The 16,075-nt window shown below is 35.3% G+C and overlaps 1 long non-coding RNA gene across 1 annotated transcript in view; it reads right to left on the bottom strand.

Annotated features, from left to right (window-relative positions):
• Nucleotides 1-4,314: 4,314 nt before the first annotated feature.
• LOC135737864 (uncharacterized) overlaps nt 4,315-16,075 on the bottom strand; it is a 132,517-nt gene continuing 120,756 nt past the window's right edge. The window contains exon 4 of the long non-coding RNA XR_010528605.2: nt 4,315-4,809. This is a non-coding gene — a long non-coding RNA (uncharacterized lncRNA). The remainder of the gene's footprint in view (nt 4,810-16,075) is intronic.

The raw sequence follows: 16,075 nt of genomic DNA, 5'->3' as shown, positions 1-16,075 counted from the left end.
GAACACATTCCACACTAACAGTAACTTATAATGTAAAACAAATGAGAAATCCAAAGAAATCATATACTGCAAATTAGAACTAGTACGCAGACAAAAATATAAATATTAGAGCTCATGAAACACAAAATAATAACATGAAAGTGCTATACTGGACTGCAGAGTGGTGCATGCAAGTCTTAATACTTTATTAAAGAATGCCGTTTAGAATAAACAAACAAATAAACAAACAAGGTTCATATGGGATTTCAAAAAGTAACTTGCAGGTGATTCAAATTGTGATTTGAAACCAAAAACAGCCAATCATTCTCTCCAATAACAATAAGATAAATACATTTTTAAATAACTTACCTTGACATTTAACTAAGCTGAACTGCAATGGGTTTGTAGGAATACTGTTTCTGTGTCTAAGCCTCCACTCATTTCAATAAAGATATTATTTGTTTATGAGCACTATTTATTCGTATTACATTTTAATGAAAATTGTATAAACTCCCAGTGTACTGCAGGCTCACAGAAACAGCAATATATTATTAATTTGTATAAAACTGGTCATCTCGGATTTTGTGATGGAGATAAAAATTAGGATCAGGTGTTTTTTGTAGTTTTGCATTATAATACGAGTGTATATTACCGGGATTTTTGTTATTTCCCTATTGCATTTTAGATTTGTTGGACACAGAAGTTATGCATGACGTCAGACTTATGGGTAAAGCACTTAGCCATGGAAGATTAAAATGTAAAAAAGAGATAGAAGTAGCTCATAAAAGACTACTCCCACCGAATCCTATATGAACATTTTCTTATATTGACCAGCTGTTCAGAGCTTTAGATTTAATAAAGTATTTTGTGTTTAGAATGATAGAAAAATTATATGATTTTATTATTAAAACCATATTCATCTTAATGAAACAGGTGGTTTGGTGGTCTGACTGGTCATGCTGGTGTTTACCTGGTCTAATTATACTGCAAAAAAATGATTTTCAAGAAAAAAAATCTTAGTATTTTTGTCTTGTTTTCAGTAAAAATATCTAAAAAACTTTGTAAAATTAAGATGCTTTTTCTTGATGAGCAAAACAACCCAAGAAAATAAGTCTAGTTTTTAGACCAAAAATATCAAATTTAAGTTTTTTTGTGCATAAAACAAGTAAAAAAAATCTGCCAATGGGCTAAGCAAAAAATCTTATTTTTTTTCTTAAATACTAAATTCAAGAAAAAATCAAGAAAAAGCATCTTATTTTAATAAAATTTTTTTTTTTCTGAAAACAAGACGAAAATACTAAGATTTTTTTTCTTGAAAATCATTTTTGCAGTGTAAATAATGTAAAAAGTTGGATCAACTTAAAAAATTACTTCAATTAGTAACCTAAAGTGAAATTTTAAGTTGAATGAACTTAAATGAAAGTACATTTTCACTTTTTACATTGTATCATATCATATCACACACTTAAAAATAAAATAAAATGCTGGTTTGTTTCAACCCACACTTGGGTCAGATACGCACAAACCCAGCCGTTGCGTTAAATTAACCTACAAATGCCCATACTTGACCCAATCATAGGCTAAAACAAACCAGCATTTTGGGTTAAAACAACTCAGTATTGATTTATTTGGTTGAGTTTGTCCATTTTTACCTGAACGTAGGTTGACTCAATACAAAATATTTTAGAGTCTAAAAGAGTCTAAAACAGCAGCCTAAAATCAATCAATATAAGTGGGAGAAATATAAGTGGGTGTTAAACCCTGCAATGCTCTGCATAAACTTAAAATATGTCATTTGAAATCACAAGCAATTAACTTGAAAATAAGAGAAAGGTTGCAGAGTAAATATTCTCAAATAAAAAGTATTAGAGCAGTTAAATAAAATAGCATTTAATGAAAATAAAATTAAAGTGTAAACAATAAAGATTCACTTCATAGGCCACCTGCGTTGCATGCACATTGACCCCGACTGGATAACCAGCTAAACGTTTCCTCGGCATGGGAATATAATACCGAAAAGATTTCTGAAGAATATGTATTAATCAGACATCTATTTTTATGTGAGAAAATAGCTAACATAAGAGGCATCATTTCTACCTTTGAGGAGCTGGGAAGCAGTAAACTTGAATTGACGTCAATCTTCTACACCTGTTCACATGCTGCGTCTCATCAGATCCTTCCACTCCTATAATCAAACAGAGTGCTTATTTACCTGTCATCAACAGTGAGAGAGATTATAGCCAGCATTCAGAAACCCTGTCAGGGCACGCAGGTGGCCTCTGAAGTGAATCTTTGTTCTTTACACTTTTATTTTATTTTCAATAAATGACCATTTTATTTAAATGCTCTATTACTCATATTTGCATTTGAGTATGTTCACTCTGCATCCTTTTTCTCATTTCAAGTTAATTGCTTGTGATTTCAAACGTCACATTTTAAGTTTATGCAGAGCATGGCGGGGTTTATCACCTTTATTGGTCCACTTATATTGATTGATTTTAGGCTGCTGTTCATACCAGAGGAGACGATGCACCTGCCTACATTGACATTAAGTTAACTTCCATAAAATCAACATTGAGTACCTGATCAACACATATTAAGCTATACTTATTTATACACTCTCAAAAAAAAAGTACAAGAAATGCACAAGAGCTGTAACTGGGGTATTATATATATATTTTTAAAGTACATGTTTGTACCTAAAAAGTGCATATTGGTACCAACTTATAGGAACTTTTTATAAGGTACAGTCCCAGTGACAGCTTTTGTACCTTTTTTCTGAGAGTGTATGATAACACTTTAAAATAAGATATTATATTTGTTAACAATAGTAAATGTAAAATGAACTAACAAGCAGCAAATATATTTTTCAGCATGTTAATATGCCAACAAAATTGTTCATGTTAGCTCATTGTGCATTAACTAATGGTCTAAAATGTGTTAGAAAATGCTAAAAATTACATAAACTATGATTAATAAATACTGTAGTAGTATGATTTATTATTAGTTTATGATAGCTAATTTACTGACTAATATTAAAGGGGACATTTCACAAGACTAAAGATGTCAAATAAATCTGAAGTTCTAGCTCAAAATACCCCACAGATAATTTATTATAACATATTAAAATTGCCACTTTGTAGGTGTAAGCAAAAATGTGTTGTTTTGGGTGTGTCCTTTAACATGCAAATGAGCTGATATCTGCACTAAATGGCAGTGGCGTAGTTGGATAGTGCAGATTAAGGGGGGGTATTATCCCCTACTGACATCACAAGGAGAGCCAAATTTCAATTACCTATTTTTTCAAATGCTTGCAGAGAATGGTTTGCCAATACTACACTGTAAACATTTCTATAGAAATTACAGTAGTACTGGGTATTACTGGCAACTAGCTGCCAGTAACTTACTGTAGATTTTACATTTATGTTAGTTAATGTCAACAGTTTGTTCAAAGTAAAATGAACATGAAACATTTTCAGTCTTAATCTCCTACAGTAAGTTACTAGCAACCAACTTCATAATTACAACTATTTTTTTACAGTGTAAGGTACTATAGGTTATTCACATTTTCTAGGTTGATAAAATCCCTGGAGACCCAATTATAGCACTTAAATATGGGAAAAGTCAGATTTTTATGATATGTCCCCTTTAACAAATCCAAGCTTACTGTAAATTGTTACTATTTATATTTAGTTAAAAGCATTTAGTCACATAACTTGAATGCATGTCCAACTTGGCCAGCTGGAATTAATAAATACTTCTTATCATATAAAGGCTAACATTACTCTGTAATATAATTTCAAATGTGATGCCATTACTTTGAGATGTTCTCCTATTTCAAATGCAGTTAAAAAAAAAGTTGTTATCATTATTAAGGAAATGGTACATGTGCCCCTCTGTAAGATGTGCATGAATTAAATCAATTTAAAAATAAAATGGATTAATTAAATTTTATTGTGTATTCATACAGGACTGAAGTAATAATTAATGATATGCTTTTTGGGCTGTAGTTACGCAACTGTTTGCCAGTAACTTACTGTATATTCAAATTGATGTTATTTACTGGCAACAGTTTGTTCAAAGTTAAATGAAAATTAAACGTTCAGATTTTGGTTTACATAATGCTTTGCATGAGGCTGTTATTTTAGTTTTATTCTGTAAATATAAAGACTTGTTAATGTTTAATGTTCATTTACTTTGAACAAACCGTTACCCGTAAATAACATATATTTAAATCTACAGTAAGTTACTGGCAAACAGCTGCCAGTAATACTGTCATTTCTACATACATTTTCAACAGTGTAGGGTTTATAACAGACCAAAAGCCTGACAGAAAGAGGTACTCAAATGAGAGGCTTATGGATATATTCACTATGTTGACTTAGAGACCACATCATGAATGACAAACTGCATTAGTTATATGGTGCTGTGTCAATATATTTAAATGATTTATACCTTTAAAACAGTGATCAGTTATAGAATAAGATATACTTAAATATTTTATATATCTATGGTATGTCTCAACTATAGCCACTTAAACATATTACTATAAGCATCCTGTATTATGGAATAATAATAATAAAGCAAAGGTTGTGTGCTATACAGGCAAAACATTTGAAATCAGCATAGATGCACACACACATGTCGGTGCAGTGGTTGGATTAAGTCATACATATTCATATTAGATTTTGGTGCTCTCTCGTCCATCCACGTGATTCCTCTTGGCACATCATCAAACAGTGGGGTGATGGTGATGTGAGCTTCTCTTCTGCTTAAAGGCAAGTGCCGAAGCTTCGCCATGCATCCCAATGTACTGTAGTCCTGATGTTTCTTCAGAGATAAAATAAGAAGCAAATTATAAAAACAGTATCATTTAAGTACTGTTAGACAAGCCGGTTTATTTTGGCGGAATGTGAAGTAAATACTGCAATAATAATTAGCAAATCCATAACTGTATCCGTCCAATGAATTGGAGTAAATGGCAATGGACATACTGTAATAAAAAATGTATACATTGTAATTCACTGTATGTCGCTTTGGATAAAAGCGTCTGCTAAATGCGTAAATGTAAATTAAACAGACGTTCCTCTGATTTAAAAAAAGTATTTAAGTAAGGGATAATCCACGGCCAGCCATGCATTAAAGGGTTTTAATGCACGACGTAGAGGCGAAGAACCACCCGACGCGTAGCGGAGGGTGGTTGCCTCTGCGAAGTGCATTAAAACCCTTTAATGCATGGCTAGCCGTGGATTATCCCGCTTATACCTTGGTTATTTGCCATGTTAAAGCTGTAATTAATGTTTACAGTGTAATTTTAACCGACAGGTAAAAAATGACGGTCATCTTCTTAAGTTAAGGCTCGCACTCCGTCCGCTTTAAATAAAGTAGTGCCATTGTATTGCATTTATTTAAATGAATTATCATATTTATTTAAATTCATTAAATAATTTATGAATGACAGCCAACACTGACAGTGACAAGGCAATCTTTATTTGAACTAATCATTTATTTAAATGAATTATGTAAAGTGTGAAATAAAACCGACGTCTCTAACCACGATTACTATATAAGGACACATTACATTTATTGAAATGGATTAAATTAAATGAAAACAAAAATCAAACAGTTGGAAATCTCTCTCTCGCTCTCTCTGCAAGTGTAACTGTGTTACTATGGTTACCAATGTTTATAGTAGTGGATTAATTTCTAACTTTAATCAAACTGACTGGAACTACCTGTGCGTTAAACGGTTTTAATGCACACCTTCCAGCCAATCAGAATCGAGTATTTAAACAGACCATGGTATAAAACTATTTAAAGGACATGATCTGGGTTTTATAACAACAACAACAATGATGTTAACCCCATCACCTGAGGCCTGAAAATGGCCATTATTTAGCAGGTTCTCCTGAGGCAGTGGATAAATTACACAATTAATTTAAAGTCTTGGCCGAGATGTGTCAGACATCAGGCCATTCAATTAGTTCTGTCCACAAAGACACATTACCTGCCTCTGGCACGACTCCATCTTCAATTTAACCACCGTCAACTGATTGTTTTCATTTATAGGATCAAATTTATATACACTAGGGATGATGGAGGTAGCAACACTTCACTACGGTAAGCAATTACCATGGTTTTCTTTATTATTAAGTGTTATCCTAAAGTCTTGTCTGTTTGTATCAGTGCCAGAGAAACCAAGTATGTGGTATCAGTAGACTTTGGACTCAAAACTGATGTACCAAACCATTGTATGAGATGTGTAGCCCTAGTGTGACAACTTGCCCCAGAACGATTAATGTTAATTCCTTATTGGCTTTCCACAGTGAACATACAGTATATATTTCATTGAGTCTTTGAATTAATATGAGGTCATAAATCTACATTCACATTTATTTATTTAGGAGACTTTTTAATCCAAAGTGACTCACAAATGAGAGAACATTTAACTCTATATACATTACAAATACAAACTAAATACACTACTTATTATAAAAGAATTTGAAAATTAAAATTTGTGTTTTTGTGAATTGTGTAATTGTGTATTTGGAATTAAGAAGATGACAATGCGGATCACTATTGTTTCACATGTCATGTAACTAAAACATTTTGAAAACAAGACTTACCCTAATAAAACAGACTGATCTCATGGATAGTCGTGTTATCGTCACGAAAAATTAGATTAATTTATTTGTGTTCATGGCACGAAATTCAGCCTTTTTATGTCCTTGAGCACAAATGACTTTTTCGTATCACTCACACAAATTTCTATAAATAGTTTTCGTGACCATGGCACGACTTTCTTTTTCGTTTCGTTTCATTTTATGTATTGTTTTCTAATAGTTTTTTCCTATTTTCTTACCATTGTTGCTTGGGGTTGGGGTTAGAATCACTTTCTGTTACATTTTTAAACATCCTAACCCAAACCCCCACTCCAACCCCAACTCCAGACGATAATAGTTTTAAAAGCGGAAGAAAAACATCTAGAAACCAATACAAAAAGTACATCTTAACCCAAACCCCAAATCTAACCCCAACCCCAAGCTACAATGATTTTAAAATAGGGGGGGAAATGAGAAAACAATACATAAAAAAATTACACGTTAAGTCATGCCACGACCACAAAAAACTATTTATAGAAACTATTTATAGAAATGTGTGTCATGTGACATGAAAAAGTCATTTGTGCTCAAGGCATCAAAAAAGCTGAATTTCGTGCCATGGACATGAATAAAAAATTTGATTAATTTATTTGTGTTCATGGCACGAAATTCAGCCTTTTTATGTCATTGAGCACAAATGACTTTTTCGTATCACTCACACAAATTTCTATAAATAGTTTTCGTGACCATGGCACGACTTTCTTTTTCGTTTCGTTTCATTTTATGTATTGTTTTCTAATAGTTTTTTTTCCTATTTTCTTACCATTGTTGCTTGGGGTTGGGGTAAGAATCACTTTCTGTTACATTTTTAAACATCCTAACCCAAACCCCAGCTCTAACCCCAACTCCAGACGAGAATAGTTTTAAAAGCAGAAGAAAAACATCTAGAACCAATACAAAAAGTACATACTAACCCAAACCCCAAATCTAACCCCAACCCCAAGCTACAATAATTTTAAAATAGGGGGGAAAAAATGAGAAAACAATACATAAAAAATTACACGTTAAGTCGTGCCACGACCACAAAAAAACTATTTATAGAAACTATTTATAGAAATTTGTGTCATGTGACATGAAAAAGTCATTTGTGCTCAAGGCATCAAAAAAGCTGAATTTCGTGCCATGGACACGAATAAAAAATTTGATTAATTTATTTGTGTTCATGGCACGAAATTCAGCCTTTTTATGTCCTTGAGCACGAATGTCTTTTTCGTATCACTCACACAAATTTCTATAAATAGTTTTCGTGACCATGGCACGACTTTCTTTTTCGTTTCGTTTCATTTTATGTATTGTTTTCTAATAGTTTTTTTCCTATTTTCTTACCATTGTTGCTTGGGGTTGGGGTTAGAATCACTTTCTGTTACATTTTTAGACATCCTAACCCAAACCCCAACTCTAACCCCAACTCCAGACGAGAATAGTTTTAAAAGCGGAAGAAAAACATCTAGAACCAATACAAAAAGTACATACTAACCCAAACCCCAAATCTAACCCCAACCCCAAGCTACAATGATTTTAAAATAGGGGGGAAAAATGAGAAAACAATACATAAAAAAATTACACGTAAAAGAAAGTCGTGCCACGGCCACAAAAACCTATTTATAGAAACTATTTATAGAAATTTGTGTCATGTGACATGAAAAAGTAATTTGTGCTCAAGGCATCAAAAAAGCTGAATTTCGTGCCATGGACACAAATAAATAAATATTTTTTTTCGTGACTATAACACAACTTTCCGTGAGATCATGTTGTACTGAAAAGACCAACTTAAACATACCTAAGCTGGTTTTAGCTGGTGTAGCAGGCTGGTTTTAGAGTTTTTTCAGGAAGGGAGACCAGCTAAACCACCAGCAAAAACCAGCTGACCCACCAGCTTAACCAGGCTTAACGACCAGCTTTGCCAGGCTAAGAGGACCAGGTTAAACCAGCTACTTCCATTTTAAATTAGCTAAGAGCAGCCAACCAGCCTAGCCAGGCTGGCCAAGCTTACCAGCTTTGGGCCGGTTGCATAAACATACTTGTTAAATTAAGACTGTGTCTTAATAACTAGTCTGACCAACTAGCAATTACTTAGGGCTGATCAGTCTTACTTTTTGGATTGAAATGAGTCTACATTTGACCTAAAAAAGTAAAAATAATAATTATAATAATAAAAAAATTATTAACTTGGAAAACTTATCTAAACAGTTTATGCAACCGGCCACTGGTCAAGCTGGTTTTAGCTGGTGGGTCAGCTGGCCTTCCAGCTTGACCAGCTCAAACGTGTCCAAAACCTCTCTAAAACCAGCCTTGCTACACCAACTTAACCAGCTAAAACCAGCCAACCAGCGTAGACTGGTTTTAGCTCTTTTCAGTAGGGTTGGCCTAAATAATAATTCTATAAATGGGCTTTTCTCTCACTGGCAGTAACACTAAAGTGAAGTGTTTCGAGCTCAGCGTGACCTGAAAAGATCTGAGAAAATCAGTCACATCGGCCCTGAGGTGATGCACTTGTTGACAGTTTACTGTAGCCTACACAGAGAGATGTTTGGTGCTTTGGACACGTGTCCACTTGTGCATTGCTGTAGGACATTTACAACAGAACACGGAGTGAGTAACCACAAGTCATAGTGCTGGAGGAAAATGGGTTGAAATGATAAATAATAACTAATAAAATTGAATACAATTTCCAAAGCAGAACATCCATGCAGGTGTGTAACAGGCCTAACATCCGACCGTCTCAAATCCGTCTCCTGTGACTGCTTGCGATCGTATTTTATTCTAAAAATAAACTTAATATATTATTAAAATATATTGATCAGAGAGCATTTATTGTGTTAATATGCCTAAAGCCACGGCTGGATCTTATGACCAGGTCGCTTTCTGTACTGAAATGCAGTGTAAGGTCTTTGTAAATGTATTATCCTGCCAGCGACTGTAAGCCAAGCCGTTAAAAAGCCATCTTCGCAATTGATTTGTATGAAAAAGCCCATCAGATGGTCATAAAGGTTCGTATAATAAAAAGAGCCACTGATTATAAAGACACCTGCATGTTACATTAGGTAAAAAGTAAGGGAATTTGCTACATTACATTTTAACACAGTCTGAAAAGCTGCCCAGATTTCAAATTATCTACAAAAAAACTGCTTTCATTAGCACAAAGCCATGAACAATTGCTAAGGGATATAAAATATTATCAAGCAAACCCATTCACCAGCTACCCTCTAAGAGGAATACAAGGGCATATACACTACAAACATACTGCATACAAATACAGCTCGATTTTATTATACCTGCCTGCGAGCTTTTCTGTTTACAGCATTGTCATGCAGATGTTCTGCGAATGGTGTAGACTGTAAATCACACACAAGATTGCTTCATTTAAAGATGAGCTTTGGATTAAAGTCTCAGTAGGTATATTACATGGCTTTACCCCATCCTCCTCTCTCTACACATATGCGCTCTAAAATCACGTGCTCGATTCAAACTCCATACTACTCGCAAATCATCTTATTACCCTGATGACGGGTAACGACGGCTCCACTATCATCCCAAATCACAAATGTAAATCCATTTTAATTCCCAGGCAAGCCGCACTAGTGCCGCACCAGCTGTTTGCTGGTTTTCAGGCTGGATTTCTGCAATAATCACTGACAGCCAAAACAACGATTCACTTTATATACAGCAGAGATTCTTGGATCATGATGTAAGGATTGAGTTTGTGGTGTTACACGTGTAAAAGCAAGCAGAAATAACATCAGAACATTGAGGAAAGGAAACTATAAATTTTTCCACATTTCTATGTTCAGGATTAGAAATGGAGGCTTGACGACGAACTGGAGGCACCAAGCATGGCCCGCCTCTAACACAATCGCGAGTATCCATTTAGGTTGTGGCTGGCCCTGTCTCAAATGGCACACTAAGAACTTGTGGACTTCCTCAGAGTCCACACTTTGATGACATCATGTAGTGCAGACCTTAGGGACTCCACGAGGGCACACCGTAAGGCCCTGTCCTAAATGGTGCACTTCATGTGGACGTTCAGTCTTGTGGCCTTAAATTGCACGCTTAGTCTACAAGTCCTTAGGGTGTCCCTTCTGTCATTTTTACGCTCCGCAGTGTGCTCATCAGCGCCCCCTTTGCACCCTTTATGCAGTCTTCAGTGAAACCCACACTGCAGCAGGGTTTCCACACTTTACCAACCCAAAAGTTCTTGCGAATGAGCAAACAGACAAATCAGACAGTGAATGGTAGAAGTTCACACTGATGGGCAACTTCTCTTCCTATCTCTGGCGTAAGGCTCGAGTTTGGCCCTGTCCCAAATGGCGCACTTCATGTGGACTTTCGGTCTTGTGGCCTTAAATTCTGCATGCTCCCTTTGTCTACAAGTCCCTAGAGTGTCCAATCTGTCGATTTCACACTCTGAAGTGTGCTCATGGGTAACTTCTCTTCCTATTTCTGGCGTAACACTCGAGTCTTGCCCTGTCCCAAATGGCGCACTTCATGTGGACTTTCGGTCTTGTGGCCTTACATTCCGCGTGCTCCCTTTGTCTACAAGTCCGTAGAGTGTGCCATCTATTGATTTTACACTCTGAAGTGTGCTCATCAGCGCCTTCTTTGCACCCTTGATGCAGTCTTCGGTAAAGCCTACACTGCAGCATGCTTAGTTATGAAGGTATATTTGGTGCAAAACAACTCCACACCTGTGACAGTGGAATTTGTATTTGTAGAGATTATCCACACATGTGTATAAGTAAACTTGAAGTCGCAGAGGACGAGATGCAAACTTGTAGATTTTTTTTCTTTCCCTCAAATACAACACAACAGTTACACATTCACAAATCCTTCAGTGCAGCTGAACAGAACCCATTTTACAAATCACAGATTAAGAAACTCACAAGTTCACATTTTTTGCTACAATTGATGCAGTAAATATGGTGCATAATCTACTTGAACACCTGCATCAAATAATGTGAAGTCACACACAAATTTTGTACATTTGCAAAATCAGTTTGTGCATCTGTGCGATGAGACTTGCATGTGTGTACAATTTATTTTTCACAAATATTTTTTTATTTTTTAAATATTTTCTAGCCCAAACACAAGTACATAAATACAACTGCTTGAATCTGCTGCTACGAGTTTCAAATACTCTTTTTCGTGTGCTCTCTCTTCTGCACCAAATATCTCGAGATAAATGGTGCGAAAGTGATTTGTATACCTGTAGGCTTTGGCGAGCACTGTTCAGCACTGCCCACCAGGTGGCGCCCCAGACACTCACTGAAGCAGAGTTTATTAATTACCACCAATGTTTCAGCAAAGTAAATCGCCTTTATCAAGGTATTATTTTCACCAAGTGGAGAACAATATAAATGGGAGTGCTAATTATACACACATGAAGGTAATTACATACAATACTCCAATGATTCATTAGTAAACAAAATATAAGTTTCATAAATTTCAAACCATCAATATAAGTAGATTAAAAAATACAAGCAGCAAATACACACATAGGCCTACATTTAAATAAGATACCAAATGATGTAAGTCCCATTCATTTTTAATATCATAAAACAAATTATTTTATTTTTCAGACTAATTTTTAATTCAAACAGGAGGTGGGGCTATGGAAAGAACGTTTGTGATTTCTTTTGCAAAATAACCTTTTTTGAAGAAAAATATGTGTATTTAAATCATGCTTTTTCTTCTAATATACTAATTTGGATGATTATTTCTGTCTTTTTGAATCGGGTTACTGAACAACTAAATTCTTTTTATTATTATATAAACAGTTGTTCTGATTTCTTAACATTTACTTTGGATGCTAACCCAAATCAAATCAGCTTTTTAGACTTCTGGATAGCTCGTAATTGTTTATATAGGGATCCGATTAAAAAAACCTACAGCTCGTAATACACTAATAAGAGTGGATTCTTATTGTCGTGAGCAGGGCCGTACGCAGGATTTTATAAATACAGAGGTCCATATGTATTTTTTTAGGGCATGCACACCAGGAAAAAAATTCTTATTTCTCTGCTCTACATATATGAATTATAACACATCAGAAAACCAAAGAATCTAATAACTATAGATTTCAAACCATGTCAGTATGCGCAAGACTTGTGTTGTTTATTAGTAAGACATTGAAATAATTATGTTACCATCCTGGGCACTGTCAGTTAAGTAAACATAGGCTAACTGAATATAGGATCAGTTTAGTGAATTAACCAAAGGCTATCAAGAATTTGTTTATTAAATTCATTCACAATATGCACACACTTATTATACACTTAATATGCTGAAATACAACATCAATATTGCAGTGGCAGAACTAGAATTTTATAAATGGGGTGTCCAAGGCTTCTTTAGGGGGTCCATATCCCATGAAAGAAAACGATATGTAATTATTATAATACTTCACATTACCCCATATTAGATAAATATTCTTCTTGCCCTGAATTCATTACATGCATTATACTAACTGTAAGATACAAACATAATGCAAGGCTGAACTTGCATAATAAACCAATAATAAACCAACTTACTTCAAAGAGCAGAGCTCAACATTAAGGATTGTTGGCAAAAAAATATATTTATTCAAAATTAAATATGGATTAATCTTTTTTTACGAAGTTACAGTCAGGACCAGTGAGTGATTTTCTCTTCTTTTGTGATTTAAGTAACTTTAATGACTTCAACAGGTACTGTTTTTTAGACTTTAAGACAGAATGTAATAAAATGTTTACATTCGGAAGACATATTAAGACATAATCAGTAGTTTACTATGATACTCACTTAAACAGTCCGGACCTCAATGGTGGGTACGGCCAAGGTCAAGAATCCTGTCTGTGTCTGCCCTATTTCCCTCTTGTTCCTTTGTTGCCCCTCCCCCTTTTTTGTTGCCATGGACATTAATTCATACTCCACCCACTGCCCATCTGTTTCCATAGTAATTAATTGTTTCTGTTCTGTCATTGGTTCTTGTCACGTTTAATTACCCTGCCTGTTGATTGCCTGTTTGTCAGCCGTTGTTTTATGTTGGTTGTTTCCTGTCATGTGTTACTGTTCGTGTTCTTGCCTGTGCTCCTGTATCTTTTTTGGATTTAATACACTTAAAAACTGCATTTGGATCCACTCATCTTGCCATGTCTTGCCTTCCTGTGACAGTTATCATCCGTTAACATTGAAGAAAAGTCTTCCTTAAGGTCAAATGTAATATATAAAGTCTAAAAATAATATATAAGGGACCAAATGATTTTATTAAGAATCTTAATGATATGGAAATATCTTTGGGATTCACCCCCAAACAAATACAAGCTTATTTATTTGATAACATGTCACTGTGGTAAATCATATGTAGGAAAAACAAATAGAGAGTATAAAACACACATCACAAAACATCAGAGTGCAATAATATGCAGAAATATGAACCTGCCATTAGCACTGCATTTTGTTGAACTTAATCATCCTATTACTTCATTATTGTATATAGGAATTGAGAGGGGATTTCGATTTCCATCAAGAAGTTGAGGTGAGTTTGACCAATTTTTTACTTAGACAGGAGGCCTTTTAGGTATATTAAATGTGAACATTGGCACACATGGTTTAAAAGTAGATTTTGATTTGGGTTGTTTTTATAGGTATTATGATATTAAAAATGAATGGGACTTACATCATTTGGTATCTTATTTAAATGTAGGCCTATGTGTGTATTTGCTGCTTGTATTTTTTAATCTACTTATATTGATGGTTTGAAATTTATGAAACTTATATTTTGTTTACTAATGAATCATTGGAGTATTGTATGTAATTACCTTCATGTGTGTATAATTAGCACTCCCATTTATATTGTTCTCCACTTGGTGAAAATAATACCTTGATAAAGGCGATTTACTTTGCTGAAACATTGGTGGTAATTAATAAACTCTGCTTCAGTGAGTGTCTGAGGCGCCACCTGGTGGGCTGTGCTGAACAGTGCTCGCCAAAGCCTACAGGTATACAAATCACTTTCGCAACATTTATCTCGAGATATTTGGTGCAGAAGAGAGAGCACATGAAAAAGAGTATTTGAAACTCGTAGCAGCAGATTCAAGCAGTTGTATTTATGTACTTGTGTTTGGGCTAGAAAATATTAAAAAAATAAAAAAATATTTGTGAAAAATAAATTGTACACACATGCAAGTCTCATCGCACAGATGCACAAACTGATTTTGCAAATGTACAAAATTTGTGTGTGACTTCACATTATTTGATGCAGGTGTTCAAGTAGATTATGCACCATATTTACTGCATCAATTGTAGCAAAAAATGTGAACTTGTGAGTTTCTTAATCTGTGATTTGTAAAATGGGTTCTGTTCAGCTGCACTGAAGGATTTGTGAATGTGTAACTGTTGTGTTGTATTTGAGGGAAAGAAAAAAAATCTACAAGTTTGCATCTCGTCCTCTGTGACTTCAAGTTTACTGATACACATGTGTGGATAATCTCTACAAATACAAATTCCACTGTCACAGGTGTGCAGTTGTTTTGCACCAAATATACCTTCATACTTAGTGCACTTTACCAACCCAGAAGTCCTTGTGAAAGAGCAAACAGATGAATCAGATGGTGGATTGGAGGAGTTCACACTGATGGGCAACTTCTCTTCCTATTTCCGGCGTGACGCCTAAGTCTGGCCCTATCCCAAATGGCGCACTTCATATGGACTTTCGGATTCGTGGCCTTAAATTGTGCATGCTGGCTTATGCTGCGTTTACACCAGCCACGGTAGAGTGAAGCGGAATTGATTTCAATATTAAGTCAATGTGAAGACGCGTTGACGCACCTCTGGAGGTCTTGCGGTGCGAATGAGGCTTTTTGCGCAGTAGACACAATTCCGCTTCATGGTACGCGCGAATGATGCTTTTTCTGCATTTTGCGTTTGACGCGCATCAAATGCTTGGTTTTTCTGCGTGTCTACTTCGCTCTAGACGCAAGAATGCATTCAAACTGTTAAAGCGGCAAACTAGGCGCGGTAGACGCAATTTTGACGCCTTAAACACAGTTGGTGTAAAAACAGCATTAGTCTACGAGTCCGTAAGGTGTCCCATCTGTCATATTAGTCTACGAGTCCGTAAGGTGTCCCATCTGTCATTTTTATGCTCTGCAGTGTGCTCATCAGCGCCCCCTTTGCTTCACGCACTTAACCAACCCAAAAGTCCTTGTGAAAGAGCAATCAAATAAATCAGACGACGGATGGGAGGAGTTCACACTGATGGGCAACTTCTCTTCCTATTTCCGGCGTGACGCCTAAGTCTGGCCCTATCCCAAATGGCGCACTTCATATGGACTTTCGGATTCGTGGCCTTAAATTGTGCATGCTGGCTTATGCTGCGTTTACACCAGCCACGGTAGAGTGAAGCGGAATTGATTTCAATATTAAGTCAATGTGAAGACGCGTTGACGCACCTCTGG

This window comes from Paramisgurnus dabryanus, chromosome 12 (genome assembly GCF_030506205.2).
Source record: "Paramisgurnus dabryanus chromosome 12, PD_genome_1.1, whole genome shotgun sequence".
NCBI classification, from domain to species: domain Eukaryota; kingdom Metazoa; phylum Chordata; class Actinopteri; order Cypriniformes; family Cobitidae; genus Paramisgurnus; species Paramisgurnus dabryanus.
The sequence above is the reverse complement of the archived record's forward strand: the minus strand, read 5'-3'. Positions and strand labels throughout refer to the sequence as shown.